The sequence below is a fragment of the Pipistrellus kuhlii genome, unplaced genomic scaffold, assembly GCF_014108245.1.
Source record: "Pipistrellus kuhlii isolate mPipKuh1 unplaced genomic scaffold, mPipKuh1.p scaffold_m20_p_12, whole genome shotgun sequence".
Lineage (NCBI taxonomy): Eukaryota > Metazoa > Chordata > Mammalia > Chiroptera > Vespertilionidae > Pipistrellus > Pipistrellus kuhlii.
The window spans coordinates 52,363,614-52,376,455 of NW_023425427.1; the positions used below are offsets into that span (position 1 = coordinate 52,363,614).

Sequence of the window (12,842 nt, forward strand, 5' to 3'; positions counted from 1 at the left end):
CAGATAAAAGACATACTTTTATATAAGGTGGGAAAACTTTTTATCTCAAAAATATTGAACTGGGAGCCAAAAGTTTTAAAAATCCAGAATTCATCCAATCCTCTGTCTCCCTCACCCCAACCTCTGTCGTAATTTCCGTACCTTCTTCCTTTTTATCATCTGTGCAGCCTTTCTCGGCTCTCAAACCCACACCCATAGTTTTACCTCACACCCCACTTACCTCTAACCTGGACCTTGCAAGCTTCCGACTGTTCTCTCTGTGGCCATCACTGTCCCCCGCTTCCTCCCATTTTACTTGTGCAGTTCATATGTACAGATGTGTTTCTACCTGAAAAAAATCCATTTAGGTTGCACTCATATTTGAAAACTTACTGGCTTCCATTACTCAGAGAATGAAGTAAACCTTGGCATGCCAGGGGCTCATGATCTGGCCTTTGGCCATTTCTATTTTTCAACCTCACCCTCTAATTCAGTGGTTCCCAACTCTTTTTTGGCCATGTCCAACTCAGTCATCTATAAAATCCTGATGCCGCCCCCACCCCCATGACATACTATAGTTCTTATTATTCAAAAGGTGAACTCCTGTTCACGTGGAGGAAGCCTACGAGGCTATTAACTTGATCTAAACAAGCTTCCAAAGAACCTGGCATCCATGAAAGGGAAAAATAAAAGAATGAAAGGACAGTTGAAGTATTGAGGAAGAAATCACTAAGAAATTGTTAGATAATAATAATATGAAGTGATATGAAAAAATAGCAAATAAAGTTTCAAAACATATAATAGAGAACTGAAATGCATAAATATGTCAATATATACTTATATACTGTTTATGAGGCTCCTAGAACCATATAAAAATGCAAAAAAATTCACTGTTAATAATGCATTCTCAAATTGTCCCTCTTAAAAATCACCTTACCCCCATGTGGGGCAAGTGCCTCACATTGGGAACCACTGCTCTAATCCTCACCCTCACCCCATGACAAAAACAACTTGCTGATTTCTAGTATCTACCAGGCTGTTTAATTCTCTAAATCTTTGTTGATTATCCTCCCCCACCCCTATTTTTCTTATGAGCATTTATCTTATAGACTGAGTTCAATGCTAATTCATCTGACTTAGCGGTGAGTGGTGAGTAAAATTAAACTCATCTTGCCAGCATCTCTCATTCAGAGAAACCAGCAAATTCAAAAGTGGTGTGCACATGGGGGCTGGGAGGGTTGTGGAAACAGCTTGGCACATTCTGGAAACTATTAAAAGGCAAATTCCTCTGGAAAATTAAGGAGGAGAATGGGGGCTTGAAATGAGGTCACACAGGAAAGCAGAGAGCAGATGGTGTCTGGGGCTGGTGCTAACTGGCTATATATGAAGGTTTCATTCTAAATGCAATGGAAAGAGCTGACAATGTAATGGTCATTTCACAGGGAGTAAAATTAAACTCATTTTGTCAGAGTTCTCATACTTATAAGCATTCAGCTCCATCCCAGATCTTTCCTCTCCCCTGTCCACAAATATGTGCTACACGCACGTTTTTTCCACCCACATAGACATGACTTCTTCACCCTCAAGCCTCCTCTATACTATAGTAATAATTAATGTCGTTTTTAAACATTCGTTTAAAATCTTGCTTGGCGTTGACTTCTATTGACATAACCTTCAAACACGTGGTATCTACAGAATGTGTGAAGTGCAATTAACAAGTTTTGCTTGAAAAACTTTGTGTTTGGTTTGGTTTTTGTTGCAAAACTAGGGTTAAGAAGATGGCGGATGAAGAGCATATTCGGCACTGCATGCTTTTTCTTCCAATTAGGAAGAAAAGCAAGTGAGGCTGCAAAAAACATCTGTAGTGCTCTTGGTCAAGATGCAGTTAGCGCCAGAAAATGCCAGCATTGGTTTGAGAAATTTCACGAGGGAAATTTTTTGTTAGATGACAAGAGTGGTCGAGGCAGTGTGTCCAATTTTGATCAAGAAGCTCTTCAAGCTCTTTTGGTGCAAAATCCTCAAATTACCCAACAAGAGCTTGCCACAACTTTAAATTGTTCACAAAAAACAATTTCCAATCAATTGCGTGCACTTGGCAAAGTCCAAAAGTTTGGAAAATGGGTTCCTCATGAGTTGACCGACAACAACCGTAATCAAAGAGTCACAATTTGCAGTTCGCTCCTCTCTCGTCAAAACCGTTTGCCGTTTTTAGAGCAAATTGTTACCGGAGATGAAGAATGGGTGCTGTATGTTAATTTGAAAAGGCGGCCTCAATGGTTGGACAAAAATGAGGCTCCGCAGCCCACGCCAAAACCTGACTTGCATGCGAAAAAAGTGATGTTGTGTGTTTGGTGAAATTTTAAAGGAATTCTTCATTATGAACTTTTACCATCTACCCAAAACATTACAAGTGCAGTGTATAGTGCCCAATTGGAAAGGTTAGCCCAAGCTTTAAGAGAAAAAGAACCCGCGCTGATTAATCGGAAGGGCGTAATTCTTCACCACGATAACGCACGACCGCATACTGCAAGAATCACTGCTGAAAAACTGTGCCAGTTGGAATGGGAAGTTCTCCCTCAACCTGCATATTCTCCTGATATTGCCCCTTCCGATTACCATTTGTTTCGTTCTTTGCAAAACTTTCTTCTTGGAAAAAAATTTAATAATGAAGAATGCCTCAAAAATGCATTGACCGAATTTTTTGCATCAAAATCACAAGAATTTTACAACAGAGGGATTAAAATGCTTCCTGAGCGTTGGGCACAAGTAGTAGAAAACAATGGCAACTATATTGTTGATTAAATTTTGTTGTATTGTTTAAATAAATTCGATTTAAAAAAAGTATTAGAAAACGACATTAATTATTCCTAGACCAATAGTATTCTGTAGAGACTTGGGGACACAGTGCCTGTTATATGTTATTGCATTTGTTCACATGGTCATTTATTACTCCAGACTTAATTCAATTGAGATTAAGACTATTTTATTTGTTAGTAGTCATGTGCTTGGCACCTAACGTGCGTGTAGCACATATTTGTGGACAGGGGAGAGGAAAGGTCTGGGATGGAGCTGTATGCTTATAGGTATTAGAACTCTGACAAGATGAGTTTAATTTTACTCCCTGTGAAATGACCATTACATTGTCAGCTCTTTCCATTGCATTTAGAATGAACCTTCATATATAGCCAGTTAGCACCAGCCCCAGACACCATCTGCTCTCTGCTTTCCTCTGTGACCTCATTTCAAGCCCCCATTCTCCTCCTTAATTTTCCAGAGGAATTTGCCTTTTCATAGTTTCCAGAATGTGCCAAGCTGTTTCCACACCCCTCCCAGCCCCCACGTGCACACCACTTTTGAATTTGCTGGTTCCTCTGAATGAGAGATGCTGGCTATCCTGGACTTGATGGCGGCTTCTCATCAAACACCCCCTCCTCAGAGCAGGTCTAAACCCCTCTTTAAAGCAGGTCTCTCCATGTTACTCTTGGTTACTATTTTTTTCTTTATAGCATTCTTCTCTTTATAACTCCATAGTTTGTACTTATTTTTATCTATGTTTATTTCTTATTTTTTTGGCTTGCATTCGCCCTTGTAATGTCAGCTGTCTAGGTGGGTGGGCAAGGATCAGATTGGTCTTGTTCACTGTTTCATTCCTGGGAACTGACACCTAGACTGCTCTTTGTAGGTACTTATTAAGGGATGTATGAACTAATCTCTAAGGTGGTTTGAAGATGAGGTACAGCATGTGAGTGAAGTTTATAAACCAAAAGCACTATTCAGTTTTGAAGATAGTTATTATCCTAATGGAACAGGCCTAGAGGAACCTGGGGAAATTGTGCCAACTTCTGCTCTTTTAGGAAATGATTATACAGCTTGACAACAAGTAATTACTAATTTTTCCGAGTGTGGAATCTCAGTGGGTGACCAGCCCAGCAAGAGAAGGCTCCTCCACTGCTCAACACATTTTCTGCCTTAAGCTGGCAGGAGCACTGGTGATAAGGAAGGCGATGCTAGTTCTTTCACAGACGGGGCCAGGCCCTTGAGCTCTGGGATCCAGAGGCCAGCCAGAGGAAAAGTCTCCCCATATATGTTCTTCCCTCTACTTGCTTTGTGTTGATGTTGAAGAGAGTCTGCAATATGAGCAATTAATTAAATTAGAATACATTTGGGTTAGGCAGATAAAACACACCAGTGCAGGATGGGTAAATAGACTATCAAATAGTTTTCCCAGTGATATACCTTTTTTGAGCCTCATTTCTCCTCTCTGTATCCCCAGTTTTCTTGTCTGTAGAATGGGGACAACAGTATTTGCTTAATAGGGTTTTGTCAGAGATGAGTCAATAGATGTAACGAGTTTTGGATGGTGCCTGGCGTCTAGTAAGCCTTCAATAAGTGCCAATTTTATCGTCACTAGCCCTCATTTTTATAATACATTTGGTTCAGCAGTCCCAGTTTTTCCATCTAGGGACAATCAGAGGATTAAGGTAGGTTCTCAGGATGTCACCTAAATGCCAAACACACTAGCATATGTGCTATGATCAGACTTTTTAGTATACTCCTATCTATCAGATCAAAACCTTCTTTCCCTAGTCCTTCTCTCCCATGACTTTTGAATCAAAAACAGGAAGATGCATATCTCTATATTATTTTCCCTATGACCCAGAGGCCTCTAATGATAATTAGCTCACTGTTTTATATGACATGGAAGGAAAGCTTATAAATCATAACATTCTTCTGACTAGATTGTGCTGATTTGTGTACAATTACGCTTTTTTTTTTCACATAAAATTTTTTAATTGATTTCAGAGAGAGAGAGAGAGGGAGAGAGAGACTGAAACATCAATGATGAGAGAGAATCATTAATTGGCTGCCTCCTGCATGCCCCCTACTGGATATTGAGCATGTGCCCTGACTGGGAATCAAACAGTGATCTCCTGGTTCATAGGTAGGTGCTCAACCACTGAGTGACACTGGTCAGACAACTGTTTTTAATTTTCAACTTCAGACTTCAGAAAAGTTGCAAAGTAGTATAGATATTTCTTGTGTACTCTTCTCCCAGGTTCCCCTAAGGAAACATCTTACATAATCACAGTAAAATGATCAAAACTAAAAAAATGAACATAGACACAACATTGTTAACTAAAGTACAGACTTTATTTTTATTTTACTAGCTTTTCACTGATATTCGTTTTCTGTTCCAGGATCCCATCCCAGGTCCCACATTGCATTTAGTTGTCACATCGCTGTAGGTCTCCTCCAATCTGCCACAGTTTTTCTGTCTTTCCTTGTTTTGTTTTTTTTTTTTTTTGTTTTTTATGACCTCGATACTTTTGAGAAGTCCTGGTCAATTGTTCTTTTGAAAGCCTTTCCTCAGTGTGGTTTTATCTGACATTTCCCAGGACTGGATTGCGGTTATGCATCACTGAGGAGATGAATGCAGAGTGATGAGCCTTTTTCAGCGCAAAACAACAGAAGGTGCATGATGTCAAAATATGTTATTTCTGGAGGTGCGAACCTTGATTACTTGATTAAGGCGGTGGCTGCCAGGTGTCTGTACCGCTATTATTTTCTCCTTTGTAATCAATCAGCATCTTGGGGAGAGACACTGTGAGATTATGCAAATGACTTGTTTCTCCTCAAACTGACATCTAGTACTTTTAGTGTTCATTTGTAGATCTTGCTTGCAACAATTTGTGTGTTTTAAGATTGATTCTCTATTTCCTCATTTCCCCCTTACATTTATTAATTATAATTCATCAGAATAAAGAGCTCTCATCCACCACTTACTTATTTATTCATTTCTTTATATCAATATAGACTCACATAAATTAACGTTTTTCTATGGTTGTAATGCTTTGCTATCACAGTTTATTTTGTTGCTTTTGGCCATTGAGAGTTTTTTCAGGTGGCTCTTATGCCCTTTCCACATCCCCCCTCTACTTTTTGGAGCACTTTTTAGAATTATAAGATGCTCTAGATTCATCTTGTATTTTCCCTGCTTCAGACTTAGAATTAAGCCCTTCTTCAAAGAAGTTCTCTGGTTCTTTTTGTTGGAGAATGTCTTTTAGTAACTAAGATCTGGGCAATAGGTATGCTTACTGCCACTAGGGTGCACTGATTTTCCTTCTCTCCTATTTGTACTTTTTTCCCTGAGCATGAGAAACTTGCTCCTTATTATCTATGATACATTTACTTGTCTAATCCTCATAAAAGATAAAGTGGTTTCAGAATTGCTAGCCTGCATCTATGTGAGAAACAAATTTATTGACTAGAGTATAGTAATAGGTCATGATTTTTAAAGTTCAGAAAACGTTTTGTGCTAAATCACATTCACTATCTGAATGTTAATTATTTTCATTACTAGATGCCTGACGCATAAAATTTGTGCATGGGTAGGGTCCCTAGGCCTGGCCAGCGATCAGGGCTGATCCAGCCTGGTGCTGCTGGCTCGCAGGTCCCACCCCCCACTGCTGAAGCTGATTGCCTCCCTCTGCAGGGTGATAGAGGCCACCACTGGCACCCACTGTGGCTGGCCTGGGACCTGCAGGCTAGGGGCAGCTCCTGCATTGAGTGTCTTCCCTCTGGTGATCAGTGCACTTCATAGATACTAGTCATTCCACTGTTCAGTTGATTTGCATAGTAGGCTTTTGTTATATAGGATGATTTTGGGCTCTTTTCTGAAGGGAGAAAAACTTTGCAAAAAAGTATCCCCATACAGAAACTAGAGGGTGCTTCATCTTCTTCATTCCATTTCCTAAAACTTCAGAAATATCATGTATATCTTAGAGGCCCAATGCATGAAATTTGTTCAAAAGTAGGCCATCCTTCCCCCAGCTGCAGGCATCAGCTTCCCTCTGGCACTCAGGACCCAGGCTTCCCTCACAGTCCTGGCTTCATCCAGAAGGTCATCCAGAAGGATGTTCGGTCTAATTAGCATATTATACTTTTATTGATTTCAGAGAGGAGGGAGAGGGAGAGAGATAGAAACATCATCAATGAGAGAGAATCATTGATTGGCTGCCTCCTGCACACCCCACACTGGGGATGGAGCCCCCAACCCAGACATCAAACCAGTGACCTTCTAGTTCACAGATGCACACTCAATCACTGAGCCACACTGGCCAAGGAAAAATATCTTTTTATCTAGTAAGTGATGCTTGGAAGTTCAGATCAGGAACATTGTATTTAATGCATACTTTATTGTGTGTGTTCATACTTTACTGTTTTAGAAAGTATATAGCTTTAATTAAGAAGCAGGAGTTGTCACATAATTCCTTTAGTTTTTTGAAAGTCAAGAATAACAATATTCTTTCCAGAATGCGAAGATATAAACCTGCTGTAGGAAGGCAGGACAGTTGTACTCAAGATTCAGGCCCCACCCCCTAAAGAAAAGATTCAGTGCCCAGATGAACTGACTAGCCCAGCTCTTACAGGATGATGTGTAAGCCAGGGAAGTTCCCAGCTGTGGGCTATATACACACATGTGCACGGGCACATACACATGGGCACATGTGGTTCAGGCCAGGGATCATTGTTTAAAATCAGTTTTCTCATCCATTTAATGGAAGAAATGTGTTATTGAAATTTGCTGTTTTCAACATCTAAGGAGGAAACCTTATGAATATGTGTATGCAGTAACCTAAAGTATTTTGGATTTCTCGTTGGCAGTTGTGTTCAAAACAGCTTACAGATTACTCACAATAATAAGTTACTTTATAGTCATACCTTTATGTTGATATTGAATGGTATTATCCAGTTTGATCCCTCACACATTATTTATTGTCCTTAGCTCAGAATAACTTTTGGCTATTCAGATATGCTGAAATAGTGTCCATCCCTTAAAGAATGAGCCTTTGAGGATGTGTTCCAGGGTGATGGAATACCCTCTGCCCCAGGCTGCTCCTCTCCTCTAACACAAGATTGGAAGCCATTGCAGCATGGCTAACATGACTAGTCATCAAAGATTTAAACTCTTATCCAGGATACATTTCACTTTTAGTTTGTTTTGTCTGGAGTCACACCTGGGATATAGAGGAAATCTCAAGGAGAATGGTGTGAAGTGCTTCAGATCCTTGACATTTTTGTGAGTTGATCAAGGATTCCATATTCTTGCTTCAGTTTCACATTCAGAAATGAGTCCCAAAATAATAAAGCAGATGGTTCTAAGGGCAAGTCAGGAGTCTACCATTCTACGTTACCATTGAGTCTGCCACTGCTCCTCTACTTTCTCCCCTGTCTAATCCCTCCAAGACTTGGTGACAGGCGGTGGAAGAGGCTGTGATTTGGTGGGATGCATATGAGATTGGAATCAGAAGACCTGGTTTAGAACCTGAGTGTGGGGCAGTGCTTTTGAAAGCACTTACACAGTATCTGGCAACCAGTAGACAATTAAATGCTGATTTTGAATCTGAAATTGAGATGTTGAAGCTTTAAAAAGTCACTGCTTACTATGTTTTTTAAAAATATATATATTTTATTGATTTTTTTACAGAGAGGAAAGGAGAGGGATAAAGAGCTAGAAACATGGATGGGAGAGAAACATCAATCAGCTATCTCCTGCACTCCCCCTATTGGTACATGCCCTTAACTGGAATGGAACCTAGAACCCTTCATTCCATAGGCCAATGCTCTACCCACTGAGCCCAACCAGTCAGGGCTGCTTACTATTTTTTATATACACAGTTTAATTATGGGATAAAAACATGTGCTATAAGAAGCCAGGCTTTGACTATCCCAATATAGTGAATCTCATAATTCTTAATGAAACAGTATAAAAAAGGTGAAAGAATCTAGCCTATAATTATTCTGCCAGATCATGAGGTGTTAGCAGGTAATTTTAGAATGTTCTAAAACTGTACTTTAAAACACAGATTGCATTAAGTCAGGGTAGTAATTTTTCCGGTCTTGCCTGGCAGGATTTATTTTCTCAATATAGAAATATTCCACTCATCATGCAAAATTTTAAATTGGTTAGATCTTCCTCATGTCCTGAGTTTTTCTTTTTCAAAATTTAAATTCTTTATTGTTTAAAGTATTACATATGTCTCCTTTTCCCCCCATTGATTTCTCCCAGGCACACGCCTTCACCCTCCAACTGTCTGTGTCCATTGGTTATGCTTATATGCATGCATACAAGTCCTTTGGTTGATCCCTTACCCCTCTCCTTTGCCTTCCTTCCTGAGTTTCTTTATTCCATCTACCAGTGCTCATCCATAAGATACATGTAGTCAATGTATGCCTGCATGTTCATATATGCACACACATTCCTTAGTACCTGTAAATTAAAGCTAAGTAGGCAAATTGGTCACTTTTTGCCTTATAATTTGGATTTTAGAAAAAGTCTCTTTTTCTTTTCCTTTTTAGAAAACTATAGAAGAAATATATTAGCATCTTCTAATTTATTGGCCTTATACATTCTCTTTCTTCCCCCACATGCAAACCTTATAATCTTGCCAAGGTTTTCTAATATCGGCATGTCAAATGTAGATTACACCCCCCGTGGGCTGGATTCACACTGGCCTCTTGGCTTTTTACTGAACTTTACATAGCCTTGTCACGAGCTTGATGTTAAAGCAAACAATGCCAGCATCCTTGGTAAGGCCTCTGCACTGAAAATTGAGGAAATTTGACCACAATAAACATGCTGAGAATAAAATCAGGCACTGCTGTAATTATTAGGTTAGAGGCAGGTAAGCGCAATTATTTCTGCGCTGAACAAAAACAGGTGGGGAGTAGCAGGCTCTGCAGTGCCCAGTGTGTGAGGGCTGGGGATGCTCAATCTATAAACCCACACGTGTCCAACGCCCACATACAGCCTCCTCTATACTTTTCCCCCTATGCCCTTCTTTCTCTTTGTTTTTAAAAGCAGTCCTAAATTGCTTAGCATTCCCCCTCCCCCCCCCCACACACACTTCTTTCTGTGCTTACAGGCAAGTACAATAAATTAAGCATATCTAAGGATTTAATGCTCAAAATCACCTTGGGTAATTGGCTTAAGGGGTTGAAGCATGCTTTTCCCTTCATCTCCTAGTCTTAATGCTGTTTCTCCTCTGAGGATACATCTGTCAATAATTGATGGAGCTTTCTTGGGTAAATGAGCTGTTGCTTGGGATATTATAAATCATATTTTGAATCAAATTTATTTTCAAGCTGCTTTTAAAGTCTTGATGCTGTGCTAACTGAATAGAAAATGCTAAATGTTAGAGGGAGTAGTACAAACCTTCAAGTGCTCAAATCATGAGCTGGACTTAGAAAACAAATGGGACTTAATACATTCTGAAAACAAGAACATGTCTGTTTATCAGAAAAGTTTGTGGGTTTGGTCTTCCCAAAGGAAACCATCTGTGGATCTACTGTGTGCTGAACACTGGGAGCCATGATTCACTTAGGGTACCTGCATTTATCCTCACAACAGGCTTGCCTGGCAGGTGTTCTGATGACTTTTTTTTTTTTTTACAGATGAACAAACTCAGGCTCAGAGAGGCTAATTACCTCCTTACCTCCTCAGTGTACATACACAGTGAGTGAGTGGTAGGCTTGAAGTGGAATCGGTTAGACTTGAAATCCTTGCTCTTCTCACTCCACCAAAAGTTGGACACGTTCTGTGACATGGTTTCTGGTCTGTTTCATGGTATCCAGGTGTTCCTCATGTGTTTGGTATTGAGACTGAGGTTCCGATCACCAATACTTTTTTAAAGTCATTTAGCTGGAGAGAAGTACAACTCCACTTTCCTCTGGTTTTCATAGAGGACTTCGGCATGAAATTTTGATTAAAAGGTTATGCTGCTAAAAGAAGTTTGAAAACCAGAGCTGCATGAGAGCGATAAAAAGTTAACTTATAGCCTATCTATGGGTATCTCTCGGGACAACTGGCACAAGCACCGAAAAACCTTGGGCAAGAGAAAGCCGTACCACAAGAAGCAAAAGTATAAGTTGGGACGCCCTGCTGCCAACATTAAGATAGAACCCTGTCGCATACACACAGTCTGAATGCCCGGAGGCAACGAGAAGTACCAAGCCTTGAGGCTGGACGTAGGCAACTTCTCCTGGGGCTCAGTGTTGTACACGCAAAACAAGGATTATTGCCGAAACTGGGTTGCCTCAGTGGATAGAGCATGGGTCTGAGGACTGAAAAGTCTCAGGTTCGATTCCGGTCAAGGGCATGTACATTGATTGTGGGCACATTCCCAGTAGGGGGTGTGCAGGAGGCAGCTGGTTGATGTTTCTCTCATTGATGTTTCTAGCTCTCTATCCCTTCCTCTCTGCAAAAAATAAAATAAAATAAAAAAATAAAAGAAAAAATCAATAAAATATATTTTAAAAACAACAAAAAAACACACAAACAAACAAGGACTATTGATGTTATCTACAATGCATCCAACAGCAAACTGGTCCTCACCAAGACCCTAGTAAAGAACTTCATCATGCTCGTTGACAGCACTGACAGTGGTTCGAGTCCCACTACGCACTGCCCCTGGGCCTCAAGAAAGGGGCCAAGCTGACTCATGAAGAGATTTTGAACAAAAAATCGATCAAAGAAAATTCAGAAGAAATATGATGAAAGGAAAAAGAATGCCAAAAGCAGTCTTCTACAGGAACAGTTCTAGCAGGGCAAGCTTCTGGCATGCATGGCTTCAAGACCAGGCCAGTGTGGCCCAGCAGATTGGCTATGTGCTCCGAGGCAAGGAGCTGGAGTTCTATTTGAGGAAAATCAAGGCCTGGAAAGGCAAATAAATAATTTTCCCTCCTGTCTTAGCTCATGTAATAAAGGTGTTTATTTTTATTTAAAAAAAGTTACTTAAAATAAATACATTAGTATAAATGAGAACATGTCTAATATATACAAAATTGGGAAATATTTGCACCTTTTTTTTCTGCTTTAAAAGACACGCCCCAAGAATATTCTACTCTCAGCATGCTGCAGGGTGAAAGCTAAGCTCAGCCTCAGAATCCAGGTTTTCATTTTTGCTCAGACATCAATCTACTGTGTGCTGTTGCTTTCCTTTCCTCCAATCCCACATCTCTGGGCAGGAGGCAATTAACAGTACTTACTCCACTCACCTCAGAACATTGTGTAACAAGGAAAAGAAACCACGGTAAAGTGAGCATGGCTAAAATATGAGGCGTTGTTACGCTGCATTTTCTATTTTTTAGTAATTAATTGGAATGTCTTAATGAAGACTTCAAAGGCAACAAGTTAAGAGTTGAGTATACATTAGCATGGGACAGATGGGGATGTAAAAGGCATCACCCATTTTTAAAAGCTTATTCAGAACAATTATTTTAGAGATAATGGTCTATGAAGTTCATAATATCTGCCCTTGAGTTTTAGTTATTCACTGTCTTGGCAGCTGCTAATTTTAAAACTTTCCAGTGAAAAGATACAATATGAATCACTATGCATTTTATTCCTCTTTCCTGATAATCAGTCCGGGCATGTGTAGCTAGATTCGAAGGGAAGATGTGGCTCATGCTGATTAAGATCAGGAGATGCTTTTGAATCTCTCTGACTCCATTCTTCCTTCTTTTCTACCCTCCTACTGTGAGCACACATGAATAGAAGGTGTATCAGCTCTAAAGGCTCTCAGTGCAGCATCTAAATAAATACACATGTCACGGCCATCAGTCTCCTTCCCCTCACCTGACACCATTACTAGCATCATGAGAGCCCAGAGGACAAGATGTCCTATGTCTGGGGAGGTGTGACAAGGTTTCTTGGGGAAGGTTCAGCCACTAACAGCATGGGTGATGTGTGGAGATTCTGCCTCCACATTTCTTTGACTTCTTTGATTCTAACACAGACAGTCCCTGACTTACGATGGTTTGATTTATGACTTTTGGACTTTATGATAGTAAAAAAGCCATTC

General features: G+C 40.1%; 1 pseudogene; it reads left to right on the forward strand.

Annotated features, from left to right (window-relative positions):
• The first annotated feature begins 10,822 nt into the window (after window positions 1-10,822).
• LOC118716778 lies at window positions 10,823-11,753 on the forward strand (annotated as a pseudogene).
• The last annotated feature ends 1,089 nt before the right edge of the window (window positions 11,754-12,842 follow it).